The following is a 12,500-nucleotide window of genomic DNA, read 5'->3' on the forward strand; positions in this document are numbered from 1 at the left end:
CACAAGCACAGACTAGTACATCCTCACATACACGCCTCACAGCCACCACAGAGACACACAGACACAGACACACACACAAATACAGGGACACACACACACACACAAATACAGGGACACACACACACACACACAGATAGACACAGACACACACACAGATAGACACAGATAGACACACACAGACAGAGACAGGCACACACACAGAGACAGGCACGCACACAGAGACAGGGACAAACACACACACACACACAGATAGACACACACAGACAGACACACACAGACAGACAGACAGACAGACAGACACACACACAGACAGACACACACACAGAGACAGACAGACAGACAGACAGACGGACGGAGGCTGTGACTTCTGCAGTAGTGCAGGCTGGCAGTCTCCTGGCCCTCTGTGGGCTTTGGGGGATCTGGTGGCGTATCTCTCAGCCTCTCCCTTGTCTGTCCCGGAGGGTCCACTCTGCCGTAACCAGCTAGCTTACCCCCCCCCCACTGTTCAGAATTGGGGGAAAAAATTAACTATACCAAAAGCAGTACCCCTCACAGAGCTAAGGGAATCAGAACCCTTTCCAACATTGGTGGCACTCAAAGCCCTAGATGTTAAAATGACATTCAAGGTCAGACAAAATTAGCCTAAATAATTACGGGGGAGCAGCTACCAGACAAGTACCACGTTTCTTTCTTTTGCTCTGCGTCACCATCCAGAGCCTTGTGCTAGTGCAGTTGGTGAGAGGCACGACAGGACGTAGCCACCAATCCGGCTTCACTGCTTTTACTTTCTTTTACTGTTTATGACCTTATCCCAAATATAACCCATTACCAGCCACTCTCCCCCTCATTCAGGTATTACCCACCAGTCTCTACTGTCTGCTCTGGTGTTACCCACAATGTCTCACATAACCCATAACCCCCTTCCCGTCAGTATATTACCCATATCCAGTCTCTACTGTCTGCTTATGTGTTACCCACAATGCCTCACATAACCCATAACCACCCTCTTTCCTAAGCATGTAAAGCCAAGGCTGCTGCTTTGGTAAAAAAAAAATCATACTTCCTTTCTTTCTTTGTTTCTGTCTTTGCTGACAGACAGACAGACAGACAGACAGACAGACAGACAGACAGACAGACAGACAGACAGACAGACAGACAGACAGACAGACAGACAGACAGACAGACAGACAGACAGACAGACAGACAGACAGACAGACAGACAGACAGACAGACAGACAGAGGGGACAGACAGACAGACAGACACAGTGTGACACACACACACACACACACACACACACACACAGAGAGATCAGCGGGTGAGATCCACCTTGGAGTGGGCCTGTCAGGACTGCTGTGCTCTGAATGTGCCAGACTGATGGATGAAGCCCAGGTGTTCCCTATCTCTCTCTCTCTCTCTCTCTCTTCCCTCCTCTCTCTCTTTCTCTCTTCCATCCTCTCTTGCTCTCTTTTTCCTCCCCTCTCCCAATCTTTGTCTCTCCCTTTTCCTCCTCTTCTTGCTCATGTCTTTCTCCTTCTCTCCTCCCCCTCTCTCTCCTCTGCCTGTTCCCTTTCTCTGTCAGTCTCCTTCAATCTAACTGTCTGGCTGCCTCTCCCTCTCTCAAATTCAAATTCAAAAGAAGCTTTATTAGCATGACCATAATGTTCTGCAGTGTTGCCAAAGCATTGGGGTTGGGTGTATATAATGTAATTATATACATAATACATATACCTATACACAAGATACATCAGAATAGGTAAGGGCAGAAGTCGAAACAATAATACAAATAAATAATTAAGCAATATAGCACGAGTGGGAGTGGGGTAGGTAAGGGATAATCCCACGGGTGTTGTTGCCTACACTACTCGGCCTGGCGGCCTCGGTGGCTACGGCCGAACACCACCCGTGGGATTATCCCTTACCTACCCCACTCCCACGAGTGCTATATTGCTTTTATAAAACAATTCTACAGTCAACAAATTAACATTTCAACACAAAGTTATTGAATCAAAATGGTTTATTTCGCCATTGTTTCTCCATAACAAAAAATAGTTCCATTGTCAACGTCTTGGTTTGGAATTTTAAAAACTTTGAATTAACGGTTATCATCAATGCGAATGTTTCATCGCGGAGTGATTTATTTTTAGCTGTGAAATGTCCCGTAACTGTAGGTATGTTGACGAATAACCTATAGCATGGAACGTCTCTCGTCCAATCAGAAACAGCTAAATTACGCGCTAGAACCCAATTGTTTTATAATAAGCACCAACAAGGGAGAACAACAATAACAAACGGTAACATGACCATACGTGCATTTAATGAATTTATGGGCTGTCCATCTATTTATGGCAGAAATTCACATATTGTGCAGCGAGGATGAGGCATTCCTCATTTCCCCCAGTGATGTATGGAAGCCTCTCCTCACTGCTCGCTAGCAGAAACTCAGGAAAGACTTCACCAATCTTTTACTCACCCTCTCCGCCTCCCTTACTCTGCAAAACTCTGTCTCGCTTTTCCCTCTTGAACTCAAATTCCCACAATCCAATTCAGACGCACTTAAGTGTTGTGACAAAATCACTTTGAATTGCCAAAGCATCTCTCATCTCAACGTTATATGCACAGTAACAGTGTCTCTCTTTCTTCCTCTTTCTCTCTCTCACTCTGTCTTTCTTTCTTCCTCTTTTTGCTTTCTCTCTCGCTCTCTCTCAAATTCAAATGGCTTTATTGGCATGACTGCACACGATACAACATTGCCCAAGCATATTGACACAAACTAAACAACTGTAATAAATTAATAAATTAATAAAAAAATCAAGAAAGTAAGAGCAGTGCAAAGGTGCATGGGGAACAAAAGAGGAATGGAAGGTAGGTAAGAGTCGCACATGATATAAACATAAAACAAGTGAATTATTAATTATTAAATATAAATAATTAGCTGTATGGGACCAGGGGTTCACAGAGCTGTGGTGCCCATGTGAAGGCTGATGCATATCCTGCCTTGGAAGGGAAAGCAGGCTGGACTGGAGAGAGCCCCAGCTCTGCTGATAGAGAGGGAGGACTGCTGGAGTCCGGCGGAATGCTCACTCAGTCTGTGTTTAGTCAGTGTTGTCTTCAGTTTTGTATCCGACACTGTGGTCAAGTATGTTGCCCGCAGTGTACCATCTGCTTAGAGCAACATATGTTTCCATTTTTTTGTGGGATTTTTGGGGGGTTTTGTCCAGTGATCTCTGTATTTTTCTGTTTCTTTCATCATAATTTGGTTGGGTCTCATTTTCTGAGTGCATGTCTCTCAAAGCTGAGGGGGTTGTGGTGGAATGACCTGAGTGGTTGACGGTTCTCCCAGCCTCAGGACAAGTAGGTAGAGGGGACTCCTTTGTGGGTTCAACTCCTAGCAGCATAGGGCTTTGTGAGAAAAGGAGAGTGGGTCACTTGTTTAATTATTTATTATTTATTATTTTGAATATTTAACAGTTGAAGATATTGACCTAGTGAGGAAGGACAAGAGAGAGTGGTTGTTAGATAGCTGTGAGCTAGGTATGAAAAGAGAGAGTGGTTGTTAGATAGCTGTGAGCTAGGTATGAAAAGAGAGAGTGGTTGTTAGATAGCTGTGAGCTAGGTATGAAAAGAGAGAGTGGTTGTTAGATAGCTGTTAGCTAGGTATGAAAAGAGAGAGTGGTTGTTAGATAGCTGTTAGCGAGGTATGAAAAGAGAGAGTGGTTGTTAGATAGCTGTTAGCTAGGTATGAAAAGAGAGAGTGGTTGTTAGATAGCTGTTAGCTAGGTATGAAAAGAGAGAGTGGTTGTTAGATAGCTGTTAGCTAGGTAGGGAAAGAGAGAGTGGTTGTTAGATAGCTGTTAGCGAGGTAGGAAAAGAGAGAGTGGTTGTTGGATAGCTGTTAGCAAGGTAGGGAAAGAGAGAGTGGTTGTTGGAGAGCTGTTAGCGAGGTAGGAAAAGAGAGAGTGGTTGTTGGATAGCTGTTAGCGGGGTAGGAATAGAGAGAGTCATTGTTGGATAGCTGTTAGCGGGGTAGGAATAGAGAGAGTCGTTGTTGGAGAGCTGTTAGCGAGGTAGGAATAGAGAGAGTCGTTGTTGGAGAGCTGTTAGCGAGGTAGGAATAGAGAGAGTCGTTGTTGGAGAGCTGTTAGCAAGGTAGGAATAGAGAGAGTGGTTGTTGGAGAGCTGTTAGCGAGGTAGGAATAGAGAGAGTCGTTGTTGGAGAGCTGTTAGCAAGGTAGGAATAGAGAGAGTCGTTGTTGGAGAGCTGTTAGCAAGGTAGGAATAGAGAGAGTGGTTGTTGGAGAGCTGTTAGCAAGGTAGGAATAGAGAGAGTCGTTGTTGGAGAGCTGTTAGCAAGGTAGGAATAGAGAGAGTGGTTGTTGGAGAGCTGTTACCGAGGTAGGAATAGAGAGAGTCGTTGTTGGAGAGCTGTTAGCAAGGTAGGAATAGAGAGAGTCGTTGTTGGAGAGCTGTTAGCAAGGTAGGAATAGAGAGAGTGGTTGTTGGAGAGCTGTTAGCGAGGTAGGAACAGAGAGAGTCGTTGTTGGAGAGCTGTTAGCGAGGTAGGAATAGAGAGAGTGGTTGTTGGAGAGCTGTTAGCGAGGTAGGAATAGAGAGAGTGGTTGTTGGAGAGCTGTTAGTGAGGTAGGAATAGAGAGAGTCGTTGTTGGAGAGCTGTTAGCGGGGTAGGAAAAGAGAGTGGTTGTTGTTGGAGAGCTGTTAGCGAGGTAGGAATAGAGAGAGTCGTTGTTGGAGAGCTGTTAGCGGGGTAGGAAAAGAGAGTGGTTGTTGTTGGAGAGCTGTTAGCGAGGTAGGAATAGAGAGTGGTTGTTGGGAGAGCTGATGGTAAGGTAGGAAAAGAGTAGAGGGTGGTGGTAGAAAAGGACTGAATAAAAATGTGTGAATGTGACTGGCTTCACTACAGTTACTACTGAGACACGCTGCAATTCATATCTCAGGTGTGCCTTTGTGTTTGTGTGCGTGCGCGCTGGCGCGTGTGTGTGCATGTGCATGTTCAATGCACTGATGTTTATCTGTGGATGTACATTGGTGTGTGTGTGTGTGTGTGTGTGTGTGTGTGTGTGTGGCTGTGCAGAGGTGTGTGTGTGTGTGTGTGTGTGTGTGTGTGTGTGTGTGTGTGTGTGTGTGTCTGTGTCTGTGTGTGTTCTCGGGGAAGCCTTTCTTGTTCTGCGTTGTTTTGTTTGCCCAGAACCAAGGCTTTACTTGACTCAGCAGCTCAGAGCTGGAGGACCTTGAGCAGTGAAAGAAAAATCCACACAAGGGGGAAACACCTTTCCCTTTCCCTTTCTCTCTCTCTTTCTCTCTCTCTTTCTCTCGCTCTCTCTCTCTCTCACACACACACACACTCATGTACTCGCATGCACGCAAGCAATCACACACACTCAGTGGTTCCGTGTCGCCCAGTCTCAGCCGAATGTATAGTGTTGTATCCTATTCACTGCTATGTGAAATGACGGAGTCAGTTTGACACCTCTCCATGTCAGTCACAATTTCACCATATCTACCATCAGCAAGAACAAGTAAAACTTGTAGTGTCTACCCCCCCCCCCCCCCCCCAATCTACTGATCTATCAGTACATCTGAAATTATCAGTTATAATTGCTGTTAATAAACTTTCAGCGACTGCACCATTGCGTCCACCAATAACAGGATCGGCACTAGGAATAATCTCACCTCTATGGATTACTATAGTTTATAACACACATTAGTGTGTGTGTGTGTGTGTGTGTGTGTGTGTGTGTGTGTGTGTGTGTGTGTGTGTGTGTGTGTGTGTGTGTGTGTGTGTGTGTGTGTGTGTGTGTGTGTGTGTGTGTGTGTGTGTGTGTGTGTGTGTGTGTGTGTGTGTGTGTGTGTGTGTGTGTGTGTGTGTGTGTGTGTGTGTGCAGAGGGAGAGTGAGTATGAGGAGACGTAGAGCTTGAGTAAGCCTGTGGGAGCTAATAAGATCATGGGCATCTTTGCGGACTCATTTTGCCAAGCTGATTAAGTGGACTTGCTTGATGTGGTCCAGAGCTGCTCCTCTAGAGCTGTTTGTCATTGTTGTCTGCCCACTATCTGAGAATGGACATGACTTTATATGCAGATGTGCGCTCACAGATAGAGACTGGAAAATGTGAGAATAGGCGTGTGTGTGTGTGTGTGTGTGTGTGTGTGTGTGTGTGTGTGTCTCTCTCTATCTCTCTCTCTCTTCTTCTTCTTTCTCTCTCTCTGTGTGTGTGTGTGTGTGTGTGTGTGTGATTGTGTGTGTCTCTCTCTCTGTCTCTCTTTCTTTCTCTCTCTCTTCTCTTTCTTCTTTTTCTTCTCTCTCTCTCTCTCTCTCTCTGTGTCTTTGTGTGTGTGTGTGTGTGTGTGCGCCTGCGCTCAGGCTCCCTGCCCAGCTGGGATTCTGCCCCCCCCTTTTTTTTAGCCTCACAGGGGCCTGTCTGACTCTGACCTCTCCCTCGGCCTTGTGGGTAATTCTCAGAAAGCTCAGATAAACATGTCTTAATCCCTCCCCTCTCAGGCAGCGACAGCCACGCCCACCTCACGCTTATCTCAACCCCTACAGCCAATCACACGCTGGCTTCTTCAAATGTCACACACACACACACACACGCACTCATGGCGACACTCACACGTCACACAGAGATACACACAGGGACACACACACAGTGTCAGTACTCAGGACCTTTAATAACATTACAGGTCTCACAGGAACAGCTCAGGCTCAACAACAGAGCAAACAGCAGTTTTGTGTGTGTGTGTGTGTGTGTGTGTGTGTGTGTGTGTGTGTGTGTGTGTGTGTGTGTGCACCAGCTTTAAAGGCCGCTGTGCTTACTCTCATCAATGTGTGTGTCTGTGTGTGTGTGTGTGTGGGAGGGGGGGGCATAAAAGAGTGTGTGTGTGTGTGTGTGTGTGTGTGTGTGTGTGTGTGTATGAGCCTCCAACTAGGAAGCAGACACCCTTTCCATCTTTAAATCTAGACTAATGACATTCGTCTTAAGTGCATCCTATAGTCATGAATAATACATGCAACACCCAGCACCTGTGGAAACATCTTTTATACTGCTCATCATCCATGTCGTTGTGTTTCACAGCATTGGGCTTCAGACAGCACATGTACTGTGTAGGAGGGTCTTTAAAGATACCGGTTACAGCATGCAGCGCATGTTGGGGCTGTCGCCAGCCAGTTGTGCACTGTTTTTGAATCCTGCCACCCTTGCCATCATGTAAAGTTAACATATAACTAAAATGTCCATGCACTTTGTCAGCCAACATAACTAATCATAACTCCTCAAAACTAAACTAGACCACTCCCCCCCAAACCTTAATTAGTGTAGTGACCAAGCTGAGATCAATGCAGTTTTGTTCAGATAAGGGACAAACAGCATTTACACCACAAAATGAATTCAGATATAATTAGAGTTTAATCACAACTTTATCCATTTGGTCTTGTGCAAACATGTCGCCACAATCCACGGACTGAGCCATGAACGCACACTGAGAGAAAGAAAAAAAGCTGAAGCACTTCATGTCAAACTGATCTTGGTGAATTTCAAGTTTTGTAGCAGTAATATATTAACAAAAAATGTAATATGTGTTCCTGATATTTTAAACAGGTACATTTCTCAAAGTGTGTGTGTGTGTTTGCGTGTGTGCGTTTGTGCGTGTGTGCGTTTGTGTGTGCGCGTGTGTGTGTGTGCATGTGTGTGCCCACTTGAGAAAGCCATTGTTGTTGTCATTCTTTTCTGCTCTGTTTGTTTGAGACCAAGGCAACGCTTGGCTCAGTAGCAGGACAACTAAAAGACTGCAGCAACCCTAGGAGAACACACACGCACACACACACACACACACACACACACACAAACACACAGACACACCGACACACTCTTTCTCTCTCCCTCTCTCTCTCCCTCTCTCCCTCTTGGGCTCTCTCGAACACACACTAACACACACATACTTTTTTGTCTCTATCTGTCTCTCTCGTGCTCTCTCTCTCTCTCTCTCTCTCATTGTCTCACCCTCACTCATACATAAAGAATATCTAAATAGAGTGATCTATATATTCTCAGGGGATTACACTGTTGGGATTTTGGGTTAAGCGAAGTTTAAACCTGTGTTTTCGATAACGGTGGTTGACTTGATACCGGCGTAAAGCACCATGGTAACTTGTAATTGTAGTCAGATCAACACATGCCTGAATGGTGGGGAAGAGTTATTGATGAGACTATAAACTTTAAGTTCACACAGCATGCAATGTTTTGGCTTGCTTTCCTTCTTGACATGACACATGCTGCTTTTAGATGTTTCATTATTTACAATTCTTAATTTTTTTTTAAGTTATGGTTTATGGATCCTGGTCTGTTCGTCTTGAGTGACCTTCTAGACCTTTCCACGATTGGTCATCTGGTGCCAACACTTTTTGGCGTGAACGTGAAAACCTTCTGACACACAGACATACACACACACACACACACACACACACACACACACACACACACACACACACACACACACACACACCACACACACACACACACATTGCTTATCCGTGACTACGGTTGTTTGGGTTTGCCAAGCCAGCTAAGGAAAAGATCCCCTGGGTATGTTGAACCGACCCACACACACACACACACACACACACAGACACACACACACACACACACACAGAAACACACACACAGAAACACACTTTCTCTCATTCTGCCACTCACTCTCACTCTCAAACAAACACACACACACACACACACACACACACACACACACACACACACACACACACACACACACACACACACACACACACACACACACACACACACACACACACACACACACAGAAACACACACTTTTTTTCTTTCTGCCACTCACTCACTCACTCACTCACTCTCAAACACACGCACACACACACATACACACCACCCACACAGGTGTATTGACGTGGCCATGGGCATGCTTGTCCTCAGAGAGGAGAGGAGAGATCACCTGAAAATAGCAGTGGCACGGTGCGTTGTGTAAAAGCTAATGGGATTGAGTGTGTCCTGTCTGCCAATGCACACAAACAAACACACACACACACACACACACACACACACACACACACACACACACACACACACACACACACACACACACACACACACAAACACACACACACAGTTGAAATTCACTGGCTGCCCCTATAGTCCAGGCAAAATAGCGTTTTACGATAGACTAATTGTAAAATCTTTTTCAGCATAGATCATTTTTATGAGTTGTCCAAAACAACATACTAAAAGTCCTAAGAAATCCTAGTTGAGTAAATATGTTTAATTCTCATCAATCTGAGTTGTGTGCTAATAATGCATGGTAAAAATAGACCTCAAAAAAGTCTTTTTTCCCCTTTACTCATATCAAAATGAAACTTTACACAATGAAAGTACCCATGAACAGTACATTTTTTTGTATTACAACTTTCTTTTAAGATTAATTTGAATATTCACATGAGCTCCACACTTATTGAATACGTCCATAGGCAGAAACACCATTCATATGTATGACAAATACATCGGCCCAATCTTCATCCAATCATCCTACTGCCAATGGGAGATGGCAATGTTGCCTCTAACCTGAAAACTGCCTGGCTTGGTAGTCTGCCAGGGGTATGGTGTTGCTCCCCATGCAATCAGGACATATTATGTGTGTTATTATGTGTGACGCTCATGTGCATAGAAAGAAACTTGTCATACAAAAATGTTTACTTTTCATAGGTACTTTCACTGTGTAAAGTTTCATTTGGATGAAAGTAAAGAAAAAAAAATACATTTTTGATGTGTATTTTTACCATGCATTATTAGCACACATTAACATTAACACACTCAGATTGATGAGAATTACACATATTTCCTCAACTAGGATTTCTTTTAGTATGTTGTTCTAGACACCTCTAGAAATTATCTATGCTGAAATTGAATTCTATTTTTGGCTCCAAAATGGGCTATTTTGCCTGGACTACTAAGCTCATTCCTCCAGATACTCTCCTTGCCTCTCTTCCTCTATCTTGGAGAGTGGCGTGAGAGTGAGTGGATGTGTGTTGTGTGTATGAGTGGGTCCAGGCTAGGGTTAGAGATAGGGTTAGCATAAGCCCATCTGACCGTGGGTGGATGTGTGTTGTGTGTTGTGTGTATGAGTGGGTTAGGGTTGAATACAATGCTGGCTACCTCTTATCTCCTAATGCTGCCCACTGCAGTCAATTCTATTGATCTGAACAGGAAGTGTAGGATGGAAAGGGTGTGTGTGTCTGTGTGTGTGTGTGTGTGTGCGTGCGAGAGTGAAAGGATGAGAATGAGAATTGATGTCTTTATTCATTTGTAGTCGCCACCCAAGTGTGTGTATCTGTGTGTGTTTGTGTGTGTGTGTGTGTTTTGAGTGAGTTCACTTGACTGATCTGACTCTGGATCAGCACTACGCCGAAACTGGACCGCAACCGGACCGCGTCCAGGACGTATCTGTAGGCGAGACTTGAAGTGTTTTCCTCATATAATGGGCTTAGGGTGGGCTGCCAGTGTCAGAATGAGTCATCTTTGTTTGTTTGTTTGCTTGTGTACGAGAACGATAATAATAAACCACTTATTATTTATGCAGAGCATCTAGGCCATGCTTTGAATACATGCAGTTATGGCCGTACACTTCTCTTCTTGTGGACTCATTTTCTGGGCACTTTTAAACCCAAAAAACCTCCCATGCCAGCGGAAACGCCTTAATATCGCTTTTCGGTGGAAGTAATTTGTGATTATTGATTTGAGACACGTGTTCATTCATCTCAACATGCATAATTAAAACACAAACCTTTTTAGATGTGTCGGCAACAGAACAACAGAGTTTCACTGAAGGAGAAAAAACGACCTGAAAAAGAGAAAGAGATACACGAAGGAGGGGATAAGAAAGAAAAGAGCAAAAGGATGAATAAAGGAGGGGGAGAGATGTCAGTGCGTACCCTTATATACGGTCTGTGGTCAGGGGCTGCCATCTCCACTCTCTCTCTCTCTTTCTCTCTCTCTCTCACTCTCTCGCTCTCTCTTGCTCTCTCTTTCTCTCTCTCTCTCTCTCTCTCTCTCTCTCACGGGCTTCCATCTCCACTGACGGCTTGATTGTGACACAAAAGATTTTGTGCTTTTGTATTTTCTCTCCCTTTTGCTCCCTCTCTCTTTATTGTTCTTTTTCTTTTCTTTATCTTCTCTTTTTCTCTCTCTTCCTCCTCCTCCTCCTCTCTCTCCCTCCCTCTTTCCTCTCCCTCTCTCTCCCCCCCCCCCCCCCCCCCCCTCTCTCTCTCTCTCTCTCTCTCTCTCTATCTCTCCGAGCGTGTCAGAGATGCTCCTGTGCAGATCTGGAGCTGGCTGCAGCAGAGAGTGTTAGGTGGTAAATGCCAGCGTTCTCTGGCCGCCCATATGAATGAGCCCTTCCCTAGTGCCTGCATCACAGCGAGAGGAGCAGTGTGTGTAAATATGGATGGTGTTTGCCGTGTGTGTGTGTGTGTGTGTGTGTGTGTGTGTGTGTGTGTGTGTGTGTGTGTGTGTGTGTGTGTGTGTGTGTGTGTGTGTGTGTGTGTGTGTGTGTGTGTGTGTGTGTGTGTGTGTGTGTGTGTGTGTGTGGGGGCGGGGGCGGGGGGTCGAGGGATAGTGGGAGGTTGTGTGAATTCTCAGTGTTTCGCATCTCAATTTGTTCACGTCTCTCTGTTTCGATCTGAGTTTTTCGCCTGTTTTTCTTTGTTTCCCTGTTTGTCACACCTCTCTTTCTTTATCTCATGTATCCATCCATCCTTCCATCCATCCAACCAACCACCCACCCACCCCGACAGTGTCTCTTCTGTCTATATCTGGCTTGTTTACCTCTATGTTTATCACTGGTGTGTTGTCCTGACTCCCCCAACCCCTCTTATTCTCTCATTTCTTTGGTCTGCCTCTCCTTCTCTCTTCCTCCCCATCCCCTCTTCTTCCTTTGTCTGTCTTTTCATTCTGTTTTCAATTACATTTCAATTTGAAAGGCTTTTATTGAGAGTTCTTGTGTTGTCAAATGGATACATGAATGGATGTTTAGATAATATAAATGAAACTTCAAATACTATTGAAAAAGGAAGGATGGCTGAATAGAAGTGTATATATAGTCTTCCCTCTCTATATAGCGCTCTTTCTCTCCTCCATCCTCTCATTTTCTTCCTTACCCTGCCTTCTCTCTTGTCCTTTCTCTCTCCCTTGCTCCCTTCATTCCTCCACCTATTCCTTTCTTTCTGTCTCTCTCTTGCTCTCTCTTGCTACCTCTGAACATCTTTATCCCCACCCTTTTCTCCATCCCTCTCTCCATCCCTCTCTCCAACCCTCTCTGTGCTGTGCTGTGCTGTGCTGTGCTGTGCTGTGCTGTGCTGTGCTGTGCTGTGCTGTGCTGTTCTGTGCTGTGCTGCGTCTCAGGCTGTTGTGTGCCTGTCCTGTCTCTGGGGTCCTCTAATGAAAGCATCATTATCTCTACAAGTC

At 45.0% G+C, this 12,500-nt stretch overlaps 1 protein-coding gene across 2 annotated transcripts in view; it reads left to right on the forward strand.

Moving 5' to 3' along the window:
- The window catches only part of camk2g1 (calcium/calmodulin-dependent protein kinase (CaM kinase) II gamma 1), an 84,498-nt gene that overhangs the window by 20,605 nt on the left and 51,393 nt on the right, over window positions 1–12,500 (forward strand). The gene's annotated exons all lie outside the window — the stretch shown is intronic.

The sequence above is a fragment of the Sprattus sprattus genome (genome assembly GCF_963457725.1).
Source record: "Sprattus sprattus genome assembly, chromosome: 3".
Taxonomy (NCBI): Eukaryota; Metazoa; Chordata; class Actinopteri; order Clupeiformes; family Clupeidae; genus Sprattus; species Sprattus sprattus.